The sequence below is a fragment of the Pipistrellus hanaki genome (genome assembly GCF_964339955.1).
Source record: "Pipistrellus hanaki genome assembly, chromosome: 20".
NCBI lineage: Eukaryota > Metazoa > Chordata > Mammalia > Chiroptera > Vespertilionidae > Pipistrellus > Pipistrellus hanaki.
The window spans coordinates 3,756,385-3,780,211 of record NC_140522.1 but is presented as its reverse complement, the minus strand read 5'-3'; the positions used below and the strand labels follow the sequence as shown (position 1 = coordinate 3,780,211).

At 51.2% G+C, this 23,827-nt stretch overlaps 1 protein-coding gene across 1 annotated transcript in view; it reads right to left on the bottom strand.

Annotated features, from left to right (window-relative positions):
* CHRM3 (cholinergic receptor muscarinic 3) overlaps positions 1–23,827 on the bottom strand; it is a 75,133-nt gene that overhangs the window by 36,364 nt on the left and 14,942 nt on the right. The window lies entirely within an intron of this gene.

The window sequence follows — 23,827 nt, the reverse complement described above, 5'->3', positions numbered from 1 at the left end:
CAGAGCTGCCAGGAGAACAAATATTGGCTGGAACGGCCTTTATCTGGCTTCTACCTGAACCCGAGGCTCACCCGTCACGAGCTCCCGTAAGAAACACGCCACCAGGGCCCCCCCCACCCTCCCACCCTCCCACGGACACGCCAAGAAACACGACCGGCTTTGGCTTTCTGAGCCTCGGACCTTGTTCAAAACAGTGGCCCCCAGTGCAGCCCTTACACGTACAGGCAGTTTTCGCATACAGTTCACGGACCCCCTCATCCGTCCGGCATGCACCTGCTCTCCCGGCACCCACAGGGGTCACCTGGGGTCACGGACGCCAGCAGGTGCCAGCAGCTCCCTCCTCCCCGCGGGAGGGCGGGGACCGGATTTCAAAGGAACCGGCGAATCTATCTATGCATTCAAACGTGTCAGGCGAAACACTGACCTTTCAGCACTCTTTTTGAATCCACCAGAACGCAGCAGCATCATCGTTTGAACTCTGAGGATTCTCCCAGCAGCCCCCGGGGCCGGCTGCTGGTCCTGCGGGGGAATGGACGTGCCTCAGCCCGCCCGGCTGCCCGGCCTTGCTCTCGGTGGCTCTTACGTCGGAGCTGGCTCCCCCCCGTCTCCCCCTTAAGCTGGCAGCCTTGCGTTCACTTAAAAAAAAAATAAAATAGAATAAAACCCAACCATTAGGGACATATGGCTCTCCTTCCGCCTCCGTGTTTCAAACCGGCTCCCGACACCCACGCAGAGTTGGAGGTTCCTGACGTGCGAGCAGCCGAAATGTCCCGGGAGCCGCCGGTGGCACCGGTGGAGCCAGAGATGGAAAATTACGGGACTCGGAGAGGGAGCGAGGCTGGCAGGCGTGATCCCGACGGGGACCGGGGTCTAAGGCCCTCCGATGGCTCCCGGGCAAACAGAGAGAGGAGAGGACTCAGGGATGGAGTTCCAGGACGTCCGAACTGGACGCATCTGTGCAGGTGGAACACATGGCATCGGAGTACATTTCTCTGCTGCTCTCACTAACTCGAAGAGGAGCCAAAGAGCCGCCGATTCTTAAAACCTTGCCTGGAGGTTCTGCCTCTTAGCATTTCAAAAAGCACAGGAGGAGCTGCAAAAGCTCGCATATTTTAAAAATCAACTCAGATTCAGCGAGGGAAGTGTGAGAGAGGCGCACAGGACTGCGTGTTGGCATCCGTGATCATGTCAGCACACGTATCTCCCGGGATATGATCCAACTTCCAACAACACCCGGGCTCATTGGGCCATTTTATTTATTTATTTTAAATATATCTTATTGATTTTTTTTTTTTCAGAGAGGAAAGGAGAGGGACAGAGAGTTAGAGACATCGATGAGAATCATCATCGATCAGCTGCCTCTTGCACACCTCCTCCTGGGGATGTGCCCGCAACCCAGGTACATGCCCTTGACCGGAATCGAACCCGGGACCTTTCAGTCCACAGGCTGATGCTCTAGCCACTGAGCCACACCGGTTTCGGCTCATTTGGCCATTTTTTAGTGAGAGAGTGAAGGTGGGTTCTGATGTGTCTGCCCTGGGCTGGCCGGGTAGCTCAGGGGGTCCTCAATACCTCAAGGTGGCAGGTCCCATCCCAGGGAGGGCACATACAAACATCAATGAATTCATAGGTGGATGGGACAATCAGTCTCTCTCTCTCTCTCTCTCTCTCTCTCTCTCTCTCTCTCTCTCTCTCTCCCCCCTCCCCCTCTTCTCTGAATTCAAAAAATAAAAATCTAAAATAACTTATCACCAGAAAACTCTAATCCCTCCCACACGAATGAAAACCTTCTAAATATAGTTTTTCAAAGGTTCCTTGCCGTTCACTGTCTTGGAAAATCCAAAGAGCCGTCTAGAAAATGTGCAGGCATGACAAACATCTTGAAAATACGTGGTTTTACAAATACATAAGTATATCCAGTGATCTTATGTTTTATAAAAAATAAAGTGTAAAGAATCCAGACCACCGAGAGCTAGTGGCCTATGTCAGTACCTTAACTTATGGGAAATACGTCTGAGGGCAGTTATCAAATTAATCCTTTTTTCCCCCTCCCCTTACAAGACTTTTTCTTTCAAGCCTGCGTCCCAGCCCGTTTTCTGCATGGCCTTGGAAAAAAAAATGAAACAGCGAGACTTTGGACCAAACTGAAATCACACTTTCTCGAAACACCTTAAAAGTTTGAGGCATGGCCAAAACCGGTGTGGCTCAGTGGATAGAGCGTCAGCCTGCAGACTGAAGGGTCCCAGGTTCGATTCCGGTCAAGGGCATGTACCTTGGTTGCAGGCACATCCCCAGGAGGGGGTATGCAAGAGGCAGCTGGTCAATGATTCTCTCTCATCCTCTCTGTAAAAAATCAATAAAAATATATTAAAAAAAAAAAAGTTGGAGGCATGAAAGGCGGTCTGAAGCCGACCTTGAACGTGACGGAACCTCGCCGACCGATGACATTGATTCCGTCACCGTCAAGGCACCGGCTTTAGGCTGTAGCCTCGAAGAAGGGACAACAGGAACACAAATCAAGAGAGTCCTGTACAGCCGAAACCGGTTTGGCTCAATGGATAGAGCATTGCCCTGTGGACTCAAGGGTCCCAGGTTCGATTCCGGTAGGGAGCGTGTGCCTTGGTTTCGGACACATACACAGTGGGAGGTGTGCAGGAGGCGGCTGGTCAATGTTCCTCTCTCATCGATGTTTCTAGCTCTCTGTCCCTCTCCCTTCCTCTCTGTAAAAAATCAATAAAATATGTTTTTTTTTTAAAAAGAGTCCTGTACAGATACAAACACAAAAGACTTGAAAAATGGGTCATCGGTGCGTCTCACCATACGCACCACACACAGAAAACCCAGCCGTGTGCATGTGCGTGTGCGTGTTCGTGTGTGTGTGTGTGTGTGTGTGTGTGTGTATTTCCCAAGCGGCACAACCGCACGGATCCAGTTCGCCTGCTTTCAGAAACGCAGGTTTATTTCCTTGATTGTTAATCACAGGAATCCTTTAAGAGCCCTTCACAACTGATTTCCAAATGTTAACACGAATAATGTTGGATTGTGTCATAACACGGGATACAGAAATAGCTTATGCACAGCAACACGATTTAGAGGTCAAAGGGAGAAAAGGGTTATCTACGTCCTTGCTTGACGAAACCCTCTGATATCGTCCATGCCTGGTAATTAATACGGCTTCATGGGGGGTGGGGGGAGAGGGAAGGGGCAGATGTGAATAGCAAGGAACAGACCCAAGAGCAGAAATGAACTGGCTCTATCGAGCAGACAATGATGAGCCTGGCCGAAACCGGTTTGGCTCAGTGGATAGAGCGTCGGTCTGCAGACTGAAAGGTCCCAGGTTCGATTCCGGTCAAGGGCACGTCCCTTGGTTGCGGGCACATCCCCAGTAGGGGGTGCGCAGGAGGCAGCTGATCGATGATTCTCTCTCATTGACGTTTCTAACTCTCTATCCCTCTCTCTTCCTCCCTGTAAAAAAAATCAATAAGATATATTAAAAAAAAAAGAAAAAGAAAGAACGATGACGGTGACCTGCAGTCTGTCTCCAACATGCCCGCGGTGAGCAGAAGGTTGATATCCACATTCTCCCAGGAGCTTAGCAGTAAGTGTGTGCTGAGAGCTTCAGGCTTTATTTTCCCCCACATCCGTGCATGCTTCTCCCCTTCTCTTAAAAAAAAAAAATCTGTATAACACGTTTAATTTAAATATAAGATTTAATGTTTATTCCTGTTATATTTCATCTCTTTTTTTTCTTTGGTTCTGATCCAGCGATGCAGCCTGCCAAAAGAAATCGAGATTGCTAAATAAGGAGCACCAATCAGTACTTTCTATCTTCCCCGGAGAAAAGCGAGGGACTTCGCGTTAAACGTGCACCTGCGGAATGCGGTGCGACGGTCGTAAGGGGGATGGGGCGGCGAGAGGAGCTAGGACAGATTCAGGGAGAAATCCTGCTCTCTCTCTCTTTTTTTCTTTAAATATATCTTATTGATTTTTTGCAGAGAGGAAGGGAGAGGGATAGAGTCAGAAACATCGATGAGAGAGAATCATTGATCAGCTGCCTCCTGCACACCCCCTACCGGGGATGTGCTTGCAACCAAGGCACATGCCTTTGACAGGAATTGAACCTGGGACCTTTCAGTCCACAGACCGACACTCTATGCACTCAGCCAAACCGGTTTTGGCTGGATTCTTCTTCTTCTTCTTCTTCTTCTTCTTCTTCTTCTTCTTCTTCTTCTTCTTCTTCTTCTTCTTTTTTAAATTCTTTTATTAATTTCAGAGAGGAAAGGAGAGGGAGAGAGAGAGAAACATCGATGATGAGAGATCCTTCTTTGGTCAGCTGCCTCTGGCATCACACCCACTCCTGGGGATCAATCCCGTAACCCAGGAATCAAACCCTGGACCCTTCCGTCCACAGGCTGATGCTCTATCCACTGACCCACACCGGCTTGAGCTGGATGCTTCAAAAGGATCTTTTGTTCGCCGGAGTAAGATGGCTACGTTCTCCATCAGAACACGAAAATCGGAAATGTCGAAGGAAAGGACACTGACAATTCGGAGGAGGGGGGGGGGGAGAGGGAGCCCCAGGGGGCTGGATTCAGACCACACACGTCGCCCCCACGAGCATCGATTCTCCCGCCTGCGGCCCCGCTCTCCAGGGAGGTCCATGAATTCCAGCCGGCACTCGCCTAACCGTCAGCCCAACACCTCCCCATGGCAGGTGACACCTCTGGATTCCCGGCGTGACCCCCAACAGGCTGTCAACGGGGTGGAGGCTGGTCCGTCTCACCTCGAGCTGGTAAACACCGCCCCAGGCTGGTCCACGCACCGGGGGCCGCCGGGTGGGGGGTTCAAGCTAGGCCCGGGCTGATCCATCCATCACGTTTATTTAAAAGTAGACCCCGGCGTCATGCCTTCCGAGGTTTACGCAGGGTTCGCACAGAATTAAAAACACGGTCCCTGGTTGAGGAGAGCAGAGAGGTGAACCGGGAGGTCAGGGGTTCGATTGATGTGTGGCTCCCCTGTGGGCCCAAGACCACGTTTGGCAAACCGCGGGTCGAGAGCCACACACGGCTCTTTGGCTCCTTGAGTGTGGCTCTTCCACAAAATACCACGGCCTGGGCATTTTTTATTGATTTTTTACGGAGAGGAAGAGAGAGGGATAGAGAGTTAGAAACATGGAGGAGAGAGAAGCACCGACCTGCTGCCTCCTGCACGCCCCTTACTGGGGAAGTGCCAGCAACCAAGGTACATGCCCCTGACCGGAATCGAACCCGGGACCCTTGAGTCCACAGACCAACACTCTACCCACTGAGCCAAACCAGCCAGGGCTTAAAAAAAAATAACTTTTTAAAAATTGATTTCAGAGAGGAAGGGAGAGGGAGAGAGAGAGAAAGAAACATCATGATGAGAGAGAATCACTGATTGGCTGCCTCCTGCACGCCCCCTACTGGAGATGGAGCCTGCAACCATGTGCCCCGATCGGGGATCAAACTGGGACTTCCTGGCTGGAGTGGTTCAATGGTTGAGTATCAACTTTCCCTTTCTTCCCAGGGGCACCGGACAGAACTCAGAAGGAAGAGGGAGCGAGGTTGAGGTGATTCTTAAGGAGCCTGGACAAGTGCCCTGACCGGGAATCGAACCCCTGACCTCCCGGTTCACAGGTGGACGCTCAACCACTGAGCCACACCAGCCGGGCAAGGACCTCTGAATTTTTCCCAACGGAACCTGTGAGGAATACAGCCTCGATCCTCCTACATCCTGGAGCTGAGCCTGGCCTGGGAGGATAGGGGCGGTGGGGCCAGGAAACCCCAGTTGGCAGAAGAGGAGGCAGACCTTGTCTTAATCTTGGGGGGAAGGAGGGGAGAAGGGGGGGAGTCATGAGGTCGGAGTCTGTGCTGTGTTCGCCGGCCCACAGGCTAGGACAGAACCCAGGATTTAAAGCGTTTTTCCCTAAATAGTCCCCAGCTATTTGCAAAACTTCCCCGGCCAGAGTAAATAGAAATGAGGGATTAGCAGCCGCCCTGACAATAAAAATGTGCTGGGTGACAAAAAGGAAAACAAAGCCCTCTTACAGGGATTACGCTGATGACTTTCTGCCGTCGCCTGGCCAGACGGAGGGAGCGGGAACCGGACGCCGGTGCTCGGAGACGGGGGTGCAGGGAGGGCCGGGGGAGAAGACGGCAGGTCAGAAACGGTAAAATCACCCCCAGCGTGCAGTGCGATTGAAACTTCTCGGCCCATGCGCAGAAGTCGGTTTTCGGCTCTCCACAGAAATTTCTGTTGATATGTGGCTCTGTGGACGAATGAGTTTGCCGACCACTGGCTCAGCTGGCTCAGTGGATACAGCAGTGGGTCGGCAAACTCATCCGTCTGCAGAGCCACACATCAACAGCACCACGATGGACATGTCTCTGGAGAGCCACACTATTTACACATAAGCTTCTTCTAACGCCTCTTCTTCAACATAGACCCGCCCAGGCCGTGGTGTTTTGTGGAAGAGCCACCCTCCAGGGGCCCAAGAGCCGCCATGTGGCTCCAGAGCCGCGGTTTGCCGACCACGGCTTTCCTCCTACGGGCAACCTTCTGCTCTGAAGAGCTCAACCTGTCCACTCCGTTTGGAATGCATCCGTGGTTGCCACGTGGGAGCATCCGCAGGCAGCATCTCCTTTCCAACATCGAACGCATCTGCACAGCCGTTTGGTGTAAGCCGACACAGGGACGTACGGCACTTTGCCACTCGAAAGGAGATGCAGGATGTCCCTGTAGACGTGGGTGCACGCGGAGAGGAAAGCGAGTGGGAGGAATAGTCTACATCTGAGCGTGGGCCTCTCTGTCCAGGGGGGAGGAGAAACGGTTTCCATTGGCGACCCTCAATCAGCTACCGTTTCATACCGTCAGACACCGGGAGGTGGAAGGGAAGAGGACCCATTAGAGGACTTCCTCGTTCTCCTTTCTCAGACGGACATTAAGCTGAAGTAAAATGGGGCATTAGCACAGCGTCCTGAGGGCGTGGTGAGCCTGAACGTCTAAGGGCCCACAGGCCGATTCCCCGTTCTCCAATCTTTTTTTATTTTTTAAAATATATTTTTTATTGATTTTTTTTTAAAAAATATGTATTTTATTGATTTTTTACAGAGAGGAAGGGAGAGGGATAGACAGCTAGAAATATCGATGAGAGAGAATCATCGATCAGCTGCCTCCTGCACACCCCCTACTGGGGATGTGCCCGCAACCAAGGTACGTGCCCTTGACCGGAATCAAACCTGGGACCCTTCAGTCCGTAGGCCGACGCTCTATCCACTGAGCCAAACCGGTCTCGGCTATATTTATTGATTTTTTTTACAGAGAGGAAGGGAGAGGGAGAGAGAGTTAGAAACATTGATGAGAGAGAAACATTGATCAGCTGCCTTCTGCACGCCCCCTACCAGGGATATGCCTGCAACCAATGTACATGTCCTTGACTGGAATCCAACCCGGGACCTTCCAGGCTGCAGACGGATGCTCTATCCATTGAGCCACACCACCGGTTTGGGCCCGTCCTCCAATCTTGTCATCCATCCACCCCCAGTCCCCACGACTTTAATGAAACCCTAACGAGAGAGGTTTTCATCTTCTTAATGCGGGCTGCTTTTCGGAATGAGAATGACTTGCTTTTTAATAAAAAACGGCCAGATATTAATCTAGAGTGCTTCCAACAGTGAGCCTCCCTGTGGGTCATAGATCTGACACCTTTATTAATTGTCTGCTGACAGGAGGAGGTAGGCCCGGTTACTGGGGTGGAAACTGGAAACTCTGGCACCTACTTAGGGCTCAGGGATCCTCCAGGCAGAGGTTTTGTTAAAATAGGAAACCACCTTTCCGAAACCGGTTTGGCTCAGTGGATAGAGCGTCGGTCTGCGGACTGAAAGGTCCCAGGTTCGATTCCGGTCAAGGGCATGTACCTTGGTTGCGGGCACATCCCCAGGAGGGGGTGTGCAAGAGGCAGCCAATCGATGATTCTCTCTCATCAACGTTTCTAACTCTCTATCCTCTTTCTTCCTCTCTGTAAAAAATCAATAAAAAATATAAAATATTGATAAAATAGGAAACCACCTTTACATGCTGGGCGTAAGGAAGCATGGAATTGATAGGATTCCTGAGGTCTTTTTTCTCACCCTCACCTCAGCCCCACAACGGTCATCGGTCGCTTTTCACTGTAGGCATTCATGGCTGTGGGTGGTGAGAGTGTTGTTGATTGTTTAATGGCAAACTACACAAACTTTTAAAATATATTTTATTGATTTTTTACAGAGAGGAAGAGAGAGGGATAGAGAGTTAGAAACATCGATGAGAGAGAATCATCGATCGATTACCTCCTGCACACCTCCTACTGGGGATGTGCCCGCAACCAAGGTACATGCCCTTGACCGGAATCGAACCTGGGACCTTTCAGTCTGCAGGCCAACGCTCTATCCACTGAGCCACATCGGTTTCGGCTACACAAACTTTTTTTAAAAAGAAACAAAGGGTAATTACCTCCTGTAAGTGGCCAGTGAGTCCTACTAAAACTATGGGATTCAAACCCAGATTTAAAATCATTCAAACAGACGGATTCACAACCATTCTGACATGGAATTTCTCTCTCCTGCCTGTGGCCTGAATAGGGGAAGAATGCAGGGTGTTTGAATTACAACAGGTGGGTATCGGTGTGTAACACGTAGTTACGAAAAAATGGATAGACATCATCTTTTAAAGAATAAGCAATATTTTATGAAAAGTACATTTAAGCAAGAAAATTGTGTAACTGAATTACATAAAAGTGTGCTGAAATGTCGTATTTCCTTTTATTTCAAAACTAGAGGCCCGGTGCACGAAATTTGTGCATGGGTAGGGTTCCTAGGCCTGATCGGCGATCAGGGCCTATCTGTGGGGCAACCAGTGGGGTGAATGGTGATGGTGGTGGAGGTCCCCTGGCACCCGCCTTGATTGGCCTGGGGCCTATGGGCTGGCTCCTATATTGAGTGTCTGCCCCTGGTGGTCAGTGCGCATCATAGCGGCCAGTCATTCTGCCATTTGGTTGATTTGCATATTAGGCTTTTACTTTTTTCAAAATAGATTGCTTTTAATCAACTTACTTTATTTCTGAAGTCCAATAAACTAGGTAATCTAGGATATGTGGACCCTGAGAAAGAAGATGCCTGCTCAGGTATTGGTGGTTAACTGGGCTCAGATGAAAAAACAACAACAAAGCTTCGCAGCCACTCCTACAGGGACCTGCACTTCAGGGAGCAGCCTGCACTGTGTTCCTTCATCCACGCAGCCCTTATAAAGGAGCTCCCGGGATCCTGTTTCCACCAATAGGACCAGCTTTCCCCACCCAATAGGAACTGCACAGCCAAATCCCCCAGCAGCGTTCTCACTGGCCAATCAGAGTGGCTCCATGCTGGGCCCCCCCCCTCCCCTCAGGACAGTGACTGTTAGACCAATCAACCTGGGAGGATTAGGAGTCCTCATTGGGTGAGGATGGACCAATCAGAGGCCAGGGGCGGGGCCTTCTGTCTATATAAGTCAGCTCCCCTCTCACTTCTACTTCCCACTGAAGACTGGTGTTGCCTGGCTCCGGAGTTCAAACACTGATGCTGTACCCCTCCTTGGGGATTCCTATTGGGGTTGCGTCAATGCCCATGACCTTCCGTTGACAAATACGCGGTTTTAACAGGCACTAGAATTTAGGAAGATCAGAAACTTGGTGCATTATGTTTTACTTTGAACCACGTCATCCACATATCTTGCATTCAATAATACTGCATGGTGAAAAGTATTTTATTTTTTTCCTCATCCTTTGGTTGGCTGGATGTGTTCCTATTGGTGACAAGTTAAATTTATTAAAAAGATCTTACTTTTTAAAGATTTCTTACGGAAGTGTGCAATCCTGCTTCAGTAGGAGATTTGCGGGGGGGAGGGGAAGAGGGGCGGGGCTTCAGGCCCCGTTTTAAAGGGAGAGGGAGCCTGCAAAATAACAATTATCACCCATCCTTCCCCTTTGAATGTCTCTTCCAGCTCCTACCCTGACCTCTACATTCATTTCGTTTTGCAAGCCCGATGTATGCTGGATTGCACGGTTCAGGTTTTTGTCCAATAATTTTTTTTTAATACATTTTATTGACTTTCTATAGAGAGGAAGGGAAAGGGATAGAGAGTTAGAAACATCAACGAGAGAGAAACATCGATCAGCTGCCTCTTGCACACCTCCCCCATGAGGATGTGCCCGCAACCAAGGTACACGCCCTTGACTGGAATCGAACCCGGGACCCTTCAGTCTGCAGGCTAACGCTCTTATCCACTGAGCCAAACTGATTTTGGCCAGTAATTTTCTTTCTTTCTTTCTTTCTTTCTTTCTTTCTTTCTTTCTTTCTTTCTTTCTTTCTTTCTTTCTTTCTTTCTTCCTTTTCTTTCTCTAACGGATCATCTTAAAAAAAGAAAAAAAAAGAAAGAAAGGATTTGTTGATATCACGTTACTAATGACCTCCACAGGGTTAACCAGGCTAACATTACCCTCAGGCCGCCTTCGGGGCCGGCGGGGTAAACGGATGGCGCTGTCAGCGGCCCTCGGGATTTATCTGCATAGCAGGACTGTAAATGCGGCAGAAAACAGCTTACTGTAACGTAAACAAGAGCTCTCCCCGCCCCGCGCGCCGGACAAGTTTACTTAGCGTGATGTATGACCCTCACCCATCACCGCTACCTTTCCGTCTATACTTTTATGGTCACAAGCCGTTATAATAAACAGAGCCCGCGTGAGGAGCCACCTCGGAGGCTCCGGGTTCGGCGGGAAGTCGAAAAGGATCTGATGTCCCCCCCGAACGCCGCACGCCGGGGGTGCGAGGACGCGCCCACCAGGGCGGCGACCGCCAGAGCGGCCATTGGCTCCTCACATCCAATGAAGTTTGGTCTAAATTTTTTTAAAAAAATGTATTTTATTGATTTTTTACAGAGAGGAAGGGAGAGAGATAGAGAGCTAGAAATGGCGATGAGAGAGAAACATCGATCAGCTGCCTCTTGCATACCCCCTCCTGGGGATGTCCCCACAACCAAGGTACATGCCCTTGACCGGAATCGAACCCGGGACCTTTCAGTCCGAAGGCCGACGCTCTACCACTGAGCCAAACCAGTTTCAGCTGGTCTAAATTAAAATTAAAAAAATATATATATATATATATTTTATTAATTTTTTTTTTACAGAGAGGAAGAGAGAGGGATAGAGAGTTAGAAACATCGACCAGCTGCCTCTTGCACACCCCCTACTGGGGATGTGCCCACAACCCTTGACTGGAATGGAACCTGGGACCTTTCAGTCCATAGGCTGACGCTCTAACCACTGAGCAAAACCTATCTCGGCTTGGTCTAAAATTTTATATCCAGTCAGCCCTCCACGGTTTTAGTGGAGTGATAATCAGATTGACAAAAAAAAAAAAAAAAAAAAAAGAAAAAGAAAAAAGAAAAAAAATTTAACTACCTGCCTGTAATAAAATTTTGGATGCTTTATTTAATAATTATCGTCAATCTCCTGTCATCTTTCAGCATTATCTCACGGCGCCCGCAATATTTTAGCCACGATAAAGCCGTCTATTAATACATCACTGTGGATGTTTCTAAGGAGACCTTTATTTGAATTGTTAAACAGCTTAGGTAATCTCTTCCTGTCTGAGGTAAAAATGGGACCCGATCCACGTTATCAACTTGATAAAGTGTTCGTGCTCTGAAAAAAAAAAAATCAATTATCTTTACTCAAAGCTTATCACGAATATTACCTGCCATTTCTCAGCCACTCGGCAGCATAATTCACTCAATTCAAGATATGCTTTAATGAAATGGAGGCCGGGTTCCCACCTCACATATTAACGATTTGCCAAGTACCTTAATCAGTGCGTGGTATTTGAAAATGAAAGTTAACCATTTGGTTAAAGCGCCTGAGAGTCTGACGCGGGTAGTGACCGACAGGGGCCGTGTGTCCACTCTGCAGAGCCCGGAGCAGAGCAGTCAGCAGCCCGGCCGGCAATGCCTGGTCTTGGGAGCAATCGGTAACCTCAGCCTCTCCCATCAGCATCCTCATGATCCCAGCAGCCAGCACTCCCCGGGGACTCATCCTTTCTCCTCTGCCAAGCTAGATACGTTTCTGGGGGGAAAAAAGTACTTAAAAAAATATATAATTTTATTGATTTCTTTCTTTACAGAGAGGAAGGGAGAGGGATAGAGCGTTAGAAACATCGATGAGAGAGAAACATCGACCAGCTGCCTCCTGCACACCCCCCTACTGGGGATGTGCCCGCAACCAAGGTACATGCCCTTGACCGGAATCGAACCTGGGACCTTTCAGTCCACAGGCCGACGCTCTATCCACCGAGCCACACCGGTTTCGGCAAGACCCGTTTCTTTGTGTCTTGGTGGGAGCCTACGTGAGAATGGGGGGCTCTGGGGCTCTGACAGCACCCCCACTGTTACCGTGCTCCGATGGGAGAAGGAGAGGAGAAGACCAGACGCAGGGAATGGTCCCAGGCCGTCTCAGAGTCTGTGGCACAGGTTTTGTTTCTGGGGGGGCAGCCAGGGCAGCGACCAGAACTCTCCCCGGGGCCAACCGTCACGGGGAGAGAATGAAATGTTCACTCGGCCTCTGCCTCTGGCCCTGCCTGCCGCCCCCCGTTGCCAAGACGCTGGGGTCCAGGGCCACGTTTCCATCCAGCGTAAGGTTTTAAAAACTGTTATCTAACCAACGAGATCCCCATGTTAGCCGATCCCCCCCCCTCTCCTCCCTTTCACATTGCTATTTGATGGTTTTATAGGTTTCATCCATCGTGAGATAACAGAGCTCATTTTATTCCCTTTATTGGCGGATGGCGAACGTCTGAGGTCACCGTTCTCTCTTATTAAAAAATAGATTATATGTATAGCTGAAGGGAATGGGCGGTATGTTTCTCCTCCGTACGCGACTCGCGGTGTTCGGCGCTCACCGAGGGCGGAGGTCATGTGTGGCCCAGGCGTGCACTGGAGGAATAATCTGGCGATGGTGTCATCGGTCATGGCTTCATGGCGCTTCCTAATATGGTGCTCGGAAAGCTGCTTTTTTACAGCAGCTTGGACATCCATAGGATATAAGATGGATATTGGTTTCTCGGAATAAATACGTGGGAGGAGGTCATTCCTGGGGAATAATCACGAGGGCACCGCTGCTCTTTTATGTGAGCACCGGTGAGGGTGGAATGGCGAAGGCCAGGTCCCCGTGTCTGAGGGAACCCGCCCCTGAGACGGGGCCGCCCGCCGTGGCCGTGACCGTGACCTAGAAACCTGCCACAGAGCCTATCCATGTTTTCTTGGAGAAAATGTGAAGAAAATAACTTTTCACCGAAACCGGTGTGGCTCAGTGGATGGAGCGTCGGCCTGTGGACTGAAGGGTCCCCATTACATTCTCACTGTGCCTGGCCTTTCTATATTTTAAATTGTTCGCGCCCTCTCTCTCTCTCTCTCTCTCTCTCTCTCTCTCTCTCTCTCTCTCTCTCTCTCTCTCTTTTTTAAAGAACAAGTTAAGAGTGGGGTGGAGCCAAAACCGATGTCGCTCAGTGGATAGATCGTCGCCGGCCTGCGGACTCAAGGGCCCCAGGTTTGATACCGGTCAAGGGCATGTACCTTGGTTGCGGGCACATCCCCGGTAGGGGGTGTGCAAGAGGCAGCTGGCTGATGTTTATCTCTCATCGACGTTTCTAGCTCTCTATCTCTCTCCCTTCCTCTCTGTTAAAAATCAATAAAATATATTAAAAAAAGAACAAACAAAAAAAAAACCCCATTCATCTCCAGAACACGACGCTCTCTGTCCCTGCCTTCGCAGAGACCAACATGCATCGAATGTGTCCTTAACGCTCAGTGACAGCCTGAGACAGCCTGATGTCCCGCCTGCCGTCTGAAAGGAAGCGTTTGAGAAAACAGACATTTACAGACAGTTTAAAAATGAACACCCGGGCTGTTTTCTGTCTCGGGCGAAGCTCAGCTAGCGCCGTATGTGGAATGCATACATGATTCATATAGTTTTTTGTGTGTTTTTTTGCCTCTGTTCCTCTTTTTTTTTTTTTTTTTAATATATTTTATTAATTTTTCACAGAGAGGAAGAGAGAGGGATAGAGAGTCAGAAACATCGATGAGAGAGAATCATCGACCAGCTGCCTCTTGCACACCTCCTACTGGGGATGTGCCCGCAACCCAGGTACATGCCCTTGACCGGAATGGAACCCGGGACCTTTCAGTTCGCAGGCCGATGCTCTATCCACTGAGCCAAACCAGTTTCGGCTCTTTCTTTCTTTTAAAAAAATATATATATTTTATTGATTTTTTACAGAGAGGAAGGGAGAGAGAGAGACAGAGATTTAGAAACATCGATGAGAGAGAAACATTGATCAGCTGCCTCCTACACACCCCCTACCGGGGATGTGCCCGCAACCAAGGTACATGCCCCTGACCGGAATCGAACCTGGGACCTTTCAGTCCGCAGGCCGATGCTCTATCCACTGAGCCACACCGGTGTGGGCACACAGCCTCCCTGTGTCTGCCTCGCCAGCAGGAAAGACCAGCCTCCGAGGAAAGACCCCCGACCCCTGGGCGTGAGCCTCAGGGTGCAGCGTGTGCCGGGGAACGGAACGGGGAGCTGGGGATCCTGTTCCAGACGCTCAGCACGTCCAGGCCCGCGCACGCCGGAGGCACTTACACCCCAGACAGGACGTCTTTCTCTTCTCCGAGGACTGCCTGACCTTCAGCGCCGGGTTTATGTTTTTGCTCGACCCAGAGTCCACACGCAGTCACTTTTAGGGATAATATTTATTTCCCCGCGAGCAGAGAAGCTACCGGGCCCCGGGGAGCCGCCGGGCCCCGTCATTGCCGTTTTATGGCCTCTCCAAACCCTATTTTTTTGGAAAACGACAATCCACGAAGGCAGATCCGATCCGCCGGGCGGGACGGCTTAGAACAAGATGTGCGAGGCGAATCCTCCTGAACTCACACGTTTGTGTTTGGGGGACACAAACCAGGTGGCACAGTTATTATGTAATTTAATCCGACTCCCTCTGTGCCCTGAGCGCTTTATGAGCACAACAGGTGCCCATAAATATCTCATGAGCAGGCGAATTAAACGGGCTGATTTCATTAGGCTTTTCCGAACGTCCGGGCAAGGGAGGCCAAGCACACGGGGAGAAATTTGGCACAGGAGAGTCATCTGGTTGGGCTAGAGGCAGAGAGAGAGAGAGAGAGAGAGAGAGAGAGAGAGAGAGAGAGAGGTTTTAAAACACGCCGGAGTCCACGGAGAGGAACGGGTGCGAAGCTAACAGCGTGTTGAAAACGCTTTTGCATTATTCACTGAACATGAAAAGGAACTAGGACCTCCTTAGCCGTTCTTCTCCTCGCGTTGCTTTGAAAGCTCCCAGAACAAACAGATCTACTGTTAACAAATAAAAAAAAATCAAAAAAAATCAAAGTACCAGGCAACATTGCAAATGCAAAAGACGTCAGGGAGAAAACAGCAAGAAGCGGATCGGCCTTTCCACAGGTTGGCCCTTGAACAAACATGAGTTTGGAAGGCATTAATCCACTTATACACAGACCTCCCTCCCCCTCCGCTCGATAAATATATTGGTAGCGTGTGAAAGCTCAGGAAACTACGAGAGGCCTGTTGCATAAAGATTCGTGTAAGAATAGGCCTTCCTTCCCATAGCTGCCAGCACCGGTTTTCCTCTGGAACCCGGGACCCAGGCCTTCGCTCCGGCTGGAGCCTTCAGTGTTTGCTCCGGTGGTAGCGCAGCTCCTGTAGCTCCCTCTGCCCCCCTCCCCCCATTCTCCCCCTCATAACAGGCATCCTGCCCCTCCCGGCCACTCTGTGCCTATGTATGCAAATTAGCCCACCATATTTGTTGGGTTAATTTGCATACCCACTTCAGATAGGCTGGCTGATGGGCCTCATGGAGGTACGGTCAATTTGCATATGCCCCTTTTATTAGTGTAGATATGCGTTTTGGGCATTTATTTATTTAATTTGGAATCAAAGCGAAACCATTTAAACACACGTCAGGTTACATCTCCCGCCCGTTTAAAAATATTTACACGGCCGCCTGCCTACGTGTTTATTTCCCCAAACCAAAGCACGTTCCACAGCCAAGCATTGATTGATTTATTTTTCCATGGCGACACAGTTTTTAAGGCTCTGACAGTGGCGGGACCCACGTGGAGGAGGTCCTCTGGAGAACTTCGGAAGCGTTACCCCCGGGATGCGAGAGGAGCAACACCCATGATGGTGCAGGCGGGCAGAAACCCGCCGACAGAAGGGGAAGAACACGGAGCGCAGAGAGAAGGAAGTGCCATCCGACGCCTCAGATGAAAACAGCAGATGCGGGGATGAGCACGCGGGCAGGAGCGGGAAAGAGCAGCAGCGTGTGGGCCCCTGAGCTCTGAGCGAGCACCCCGGTCCCACCCACGCCCGCACGTTCCCCGGGCTGAGCATATGCATATGGGGGGGGGCGGGCTGGGGTCACCACTAGCCTCTTTTTAAAATATAAATATATATATATATATATATATATATATATATATATATATATATATATTTTTTTTTTTTTTTAAATTGATTTTTACAGAGAGGAAGGGAAAGGGATAGAGATTTAGAAACATGAATGAGAGAGAAACATGGGTCAGCTGCCTCCTGCACACTCCCCCACTGGGGATGTGCCCGCAACCAAGGTCCATGCCCTTGACCGGAATCGAACCTGGGACCTTTCAGTCCCCAGGCTGACGCTGTAGCCACTGAGCCACACCGGTTTTGGCGACCGCTAGCCTTTTTGATCCGGCCTGAAGCACGACGGATTGCGACAAATCCCAGGCAGCGACTTCAGAATTGTGCAGCAAAACCCTTAAAACTTGCCGGACTCGGTTCAGTGTAGGAAGGATTTTTGTCCCCTTACCCTTTGTAGCCAGGAAGAAGGTTATTTTATTATTATTATTTTTTTAACTTCATTTATTTTATAAAAATATATTTTATTGATTTTTCACAGAGAGGAAGAGAGAGGGATAGAGAGCTAGAAACATGGATGAGAGAGAGAGAGACATCGATCAGCTGCCTCTTGCACACTCCCTCCTGGGGATGTGCCCGCAACCAAGGCACATGCACTTGACCGGAATCGAACCTGGGACCCTTCAGTCCGCGGGCTGACGCTCTATCCACTGAGCCACACCGGCTTTGGCAAGAAGGGCTTTAAGTCACCTGATTCATCTCCCTCTTCCTCGTTGGGTCCCACCGGCCGCAAGGCCGCTCGAGCCCCTCGCCGGAGGGCGCTGTCAGACAGGTGAGGTGCGGAAGGAAGGGGTAAGGTGCTTGTTCAAAGCACGCTTAGGGGACAGCCTCGAGGAGCCTTCGGTTGAATCACGACCCATCCCGAGGAGGTTGCTCTTGGGTCTCCTCATTGGACCTCGGGAAAGCCAAACTATTTCCCCAGGAAACAGCCCACACAGAACTCGGGGGAGACGCCTGGGGGAGACCTCACCGCGTGTCTACCTACGAGAGTAGCAACACGAGAAACGCAAACATCCGAACCGGGGGATCGGGCACCAGCTGAGCACCACCTTGCACCTTCTGGACGAGCTATTTCTACGCCACGGGGAGGGAGGGCGAGGAAGGAGTGGGAGAACGTCTGACGAGACAGCAAATGAGGAGACGCGACACGTCATCGCAGACAGAACATGCAGAAAGCCTGGCACAGGCCGAAACCGGTGTGGCTCAGTGGATAGAGCGTCGGCCTGCGGACTGAAGGGTCCCAGGTTTGATTCCGGTCAAGGGCATGGACCTTGGTGGCGGGCACATCCCCAGTGGGGAGTGTGCAAGAGGCAGCTGGTCGATGTTTCTCTCTCATAGATGTTTCTAGCTCTCTATCCCTCTCCCTTCCTGTCTGTAAAAAATCAATAAAATATACATTAAAAAAAAATATATATATTTAAAAAAAAAGAAAAAAAAAGAAAGCCTGGCACAGAGCATAGTAGCCCTCAGAGAAAGTTATCAAAGGGGCTCCCGTGGTTACGCTGCCATGGTAACAGGTCCCACCGTCTACCTCCCCCCACCCCAGGCTGCCCCGTGTTCCGTCGGCTCCGGTGGGGCCTGCACGTTGCCGGCCGTCACCGCGAGGGACATCGGTGTCCTCAGAGTCTCCCCATTCCCCGCTGGAGTGTGACACCTGCTTCCTGCCGGGATTCTGGCGCACCCCGTCTCACTCTCACCCGCCTTTCATCACTGCCACCTGCGCCCGGCTTTCCATCACTGTCACCCGCCCCCCCCCCCCCCCCCCCCCCCGTCTTCCCATCTCAAAGACGCGCGCCGAAGACTTCCTAAAGAGTCCGAAATAGCTTCCAATTAGCATGCCCCACATTCAACCCGCCTCCTCCCAGCCCACCCCTCCTCCTCCTCCTCCTTCCCACCATCTTCTCTCTCTGCCTGGAGCTTCCTGCTAGAGCGAGACAGCCTCCCGTTCCCCCTAGCTCCCCTCCATCCTCTCCCCCTGTTATCCCGGGGTCTAGCTCTACCCCCCCCCCCCCTACACACAATCCCTCCTCTCCCATCACGGCTTCTGCCAGCCATTCAGAAGCCACCCTCCCACGCCATTCGGGAATCTCTGCGTCTCTCACCGACCGGGCTGCAATCTCCCCGAGGGAGACCGGGAGGTGGGGCGGTTGAATGGGTGATGGAAAGGATGAAGCCCCACTTCATGAAGATGCGAATAACAGGGATTCAGTTTTGTTCACAGGGCTAGCAAGTAGGTCCCAATCACTTCACACACACACACACACACACACACTCATTCTCTCTCTCTCTTTCTCTCTCTCTCTCACACACATTTTAAGAATTCAGATAATCTACTCATCATTACATTTTTTTAAAAAAAAACTTTAAAAAAATATATTTTATTGACTTTTTACAGAGAGGAAGAGAGAGGGACAGAGAGTTAGAAACATCAATGAGAGAGAAACATCGATCAGCTGCCTCTTGCACACCTTCCACTGGGGATGTGCCCGCAACCAAGGTACATGCCCTTGACTGGAATCAAACCTGGGACCCTTCAGTCCGAAGGCTGACACTCCATCCACTGAGCCAAACCGGTTTCAGCATCATTACATTTTTTTTTTTAACTTAAGGCAATAGCATAATCTCTCTATATAAAAGCCTAAGCAATAGTTAACGACTGAACAACCAAACAACAGAAATGACCAGTCAACCAGTCGCTATGACATGCAATGACCATCAGGGGGCAGACACTCAACACAGGACCTGTCTCCTGGTGGTCAGTGAGCTCCACTGCCAACCTCCTGCGGCTCCTCCCCCTTGTGGTCCATCCCCTCTGCTGGCTGCCCCCCCCGCCCCCCGCCCCGATCGCCGGCCAGGCCAAGGGACCCCACCCGTGCACAAATTTATGCACCGGTCCTCCAGTAGAAAATCATTAACCACCAGCTTCCTGAGGAGAAAAGCCAAAACTCTGATTTACAGCCCTCACCGGTGTCTGCGGTGAAAACAGTGACATCACTGCCAATTTCAAACTGCCAAACGCCACCGCTGACTCAGGACTGGCAGGAGGGGTGCATCTGGCCCTGAGCGAGTGAGCAAGCTGGCTCCTGCTGAAATCACAGAGGCAGGGAGGGGAGGGTCCCTGAACCTCCAGCGGTGTCTGAAGGAACACAATGACCGGCAGGAATGGGGTGCTTTCCCATGACACATGAAAAATACACACGTTATTCATCACTTAAAAAAAATAGCAACAGTGCATAAAGTTCTGGGCATCGCCAGAGTCTGATCATTATTGGGGGGACCATTTAATTTTGTTTCATGCAAAATTTACCACTTTTATTCTTCGAGTTATTTTTTAAAATATATTTTATTGATTTTTTACAGAGAGGAAGGGAGAGGCATAGAGAGCTAGAAACATTGATGAGAGAGAAACATCCATCAGCTGCCTCCTGCACACCCCCTACCGGGTATGAGCCCGCAACCAAGGTACATGCCCTTGACCGTAATCGAACCCAGGACCTTTCAGTCCCCAGGCCGACGCTCTATCCATTGAGCCAAACCGGTTTCGGCTCTTTGTGTTTTTTTTTTTTTTTTTTAAATGTTTTTATTGATTTTGAGAGAGAGAGAGGAAGAGGGAGGGGGAGAGAGAAACATCCATGTGAGAGCAGAACATGGTTCTGCTGCCTCCTGCACGCTCCACACTGGGGATCGAGCCCGCAACCCGGGCCTGTGCCCTGACTGGGAACCGAACAGTGACCTCCTGGTTCACAGGTTGATGCTCAGCCCCTGAGCCACGCCATCTGGGATGCTGTGAATTCTCCTTTGTCCCAGTGTCCACCCACTCTGTCTGCATCCTCAGCACGCCATGTCCAAGCCGCCTCTGCCATACGTCAGGATGGAGACAGCCTCCCAGAATGCACTCTGTCCCGGCACCAGGGTGGGTCGCAGACCCCTGACTGGAAACCTGGGGATCCTGCACACCCCCCCCCCCCCAGCCCCCACTGCTCACGTCACGCTCAGGGGAAATCCATGGTCCGGACTCCTCTTACAAGGAAGTCAGAGCCCCTTCCTGTGGCCCAGGAGGCCCCACGGCGTCCTGGCTGCATCACGGCTGCCTGGGGAGCACTGCCCGCCCCTCTCCCCTCCCCCCGTGTCACACACGCGTGTCCTCTGGGCGCACACACACACACGCAGTACAACCGTGCACTCCCTCTCGGGGCTGCGTGATGAATGCTGTCCTCCCCGCCTAGCCTCTGAGTCCCTGAGGGAGAGGCCGGGTCTGCTTTCACTCAAGTGTTTGGCTGCCGAAGAGCAGTTAGTTGAATGAAGGCAATGTCAAGTTCATTTCAATCGCTACATCTGCACCGGCTGCTCCCATTCCCGAGGGACCTGGCCCCCCTTCTCCCCCCGAAATGCCCGCCAGGAATGCAGACCTCACATCTCTTTACAGGCCCAGCTCAAAGCCCATTCTTTCTAATTTTATTTTTTAATTTTTTATTGATTATGGTATCCCATGACTGTCCTCATCCCCTCATTCCCATCCCAAACCCCTCCCCACCTACGCCCCCTCCCCCCTGTTGTCCGTGGCCACTGGCTAGGCCCATAGGCATGCACACAAGTCCTTCGGTTGATCTCTCCCCCTTACCCCCACCCTCCCCTGCTTTCCCTCTGAGGTTTGAGAGTCTGATCGCTGCTTCTCTGTCTCCGGGTCTGTTTTCGTTCATCCGTTTATGTTGTTCATTATTTCCTCTAGATGCGTGAGATCATGTGATCCAAGACTCAATGCATCTTCGGGAACAGAGGTCTGTGCTCCGGGTCCTGCTTGGGGCACAGGTGATGCGGCTGCAGGAGGCCTCGGCAGCTCCTCTGGGGGTGCCGGCCTGCCTGGGGGCCACACCCCAGTGGCCTGTGGCCTGACCTGAGGAATACCCGGGTTCGATTCCGGTCAAGGGCACACACCTGGGTTGCAGGCATGATCCCCAGTGGGGGGCATGCAAGAGGCAGCCGATCCATGATTCTCTCTCATCATTTCTATTCTCTCTTCCTCTCCCTTCCTCTCTGACATCAACAAAAATACCTTTAAAAAAAAAGAAAATATAATTTCTGTTAAATTAAAATAAAAAAGAATAAAAATAAACAGGTGAATCAAGCTCACCACGGCACCACCACCACCACCGATATCTTTCCAAGCAACGGGTCCCAGAATAAAATACAGATTCAACCCCCAGCCTGCCATAACGAACCCACCTGCGTCCCCGCTGGGTGGGTTTTGGGAGAGGGATAGCAGTCCTACAGCCGATGCTAGTCCGTTTTCTTCCCCCCTGAACGCATGGGATCTGACCTCACACCACTCCCTGCTTTGAAGGACACGGAAAGCAAAGGCCGATACAGTTCAACGACACAGAGTCAATGGGGAAACGGGGAAAGGCGGTTTGGTTCCCAGTAACATCCAACCGCCACAGCCGCCGGCCTCGGGCGGATGGTCCCTGAGTCAACATTGGAAACGGCTCAGGTCGGATTAGCAGCTTTTCTACAAAAGGGGTGTGATTCCCCGGATAATCCTTCTGTTCCCCGATGCCAAGGGCCAGTATTGACATGTCACCAGAGCGTGTGTGTGCGTGACACAAAGAGACGGCGGCTCTTCGGGGAGCAGAGGAGGAGACGCACAGCGCACAGGTGTCCCGCAGAGAGGCCGCTGCTGATGCATGTGCCGCGGGAGCTCCGCCCACGGCCAGGGGCCCCGGAGAGTCTCAAGTTCAAGTTCTTCCTTTCAAAAACCCGCCGACTTTTCAACAGACCCCTCCCCTCTGGGTCTAGGTTACCCTGATGTCATCGCGATGTCTCAGAAAGACCAAAGCAAACGTTTGCGATGGGAACAACATCTAAACAACACACATCTAGTTCTTTTTTTTTTTTTTAAAATTGCATTTAAAAAATATTTTATTGATTTTTTTTACAGAGAGGAAGGGAGAGGTCTAGAGGGCTAGAAACATCCATGAGAGAGAAACATCGATCAGCTGCCTCCCGCACACTTCCTACGGCGGATGTGCCCCCAACCAAGGACCATGCCCTTGACCGGAATCGAACCCGGGACCTTTCAGTCTGCAGGCCGACGCTCTATCCACTGAGCCACACCGGTTTCGGCTTGACTTCCTTTTCCACTTGACTTCCTTTTTAACGTGTAGTACGTTCATGGTTCGCTAAGTGAGCATTTACGACAACAGAACTTTCAAAATCAGAAGGTAACGCGTTGGTTACCCTCGTCTGACAGAAAGCGAGGGTAAAAGAGCAGTGTCAGAAACAAAGCGAGGTATCCTCACGTCAACCCTTGTCGGCCTCATCCTTCTTCTAGCCAAGCACCCTGTCACTCACGGCAAACTACTCCACTATGGATGCGTACAAAAAGCAAAAGCTCTGGTTGGAAGGACCCCATCGGGTGGGTCTATCAGCCTCCCTTTCTCCCAGTCGGCGCTGTGGGCGGCCTGCTCTGGGCCGGCCCGAGTTCCAGGAACCGGAGACCCGGCCATTCCCTAAGAGGACGGAGCCCGTGGCCGCGGCAGGCCCATCCCGCAGGGGCGGAGACGGACCGTAAGTGAAAACAACGCATTAGGCAGACGGGGTGAGTGCTCGGGGCCCGGGCAGGAGACGGAGGCGAAGGTGGGGCGGGCGCCTCCCTGATCAGATGAGTGGACTGCAAAACGCTGGTCTGATCGGGTGACGTCTGAGGAAAGATGGAGAAGTCGGCGAAGAAGCAAACACCAATCCATCTGTGGGTGAAGAGTGGCCCAGCTGAAACCCGTGTGGCTCAGTGGATGGAGCGTCGGCCTGTGGACGGAAGGGTCCCAGGTTCGATTCCGGTCAAGGGCATGGACCTTGGTTGTGGGCACATCCCCGGCAGGAGGTGTGCAGGAGGCAGCTGATCGATGATTCTCTCTCATTAATGTTTCTAACTCTCTATCCCTCTTTGTTAAAAATAAATAAAATATATTAAAAAAAAAAGAAGTTGTTCAAATGGGAGGAACGCGAGCGAGTGTGAGGGCCCAGAAAACAGCGAGGAGGTGGCACCGATGAGGAAAGTTCTGCCTCCACCTTGAATCTCCGTCTCTGTCTGGCTGACCCTGTAACGTCTCCCTCCAGGGCAATCGGCGCGCTGTGATTGGTCAGTTCTTTGACGGTGGGCGGGGCTCTCTGTGAGAAGGACCAGTTCTGTGATGCTGATGCTGATGCTGATCGCGGCTGATGTCTGTGACGTGTCCTGGACCACATCTGCCCATAGTG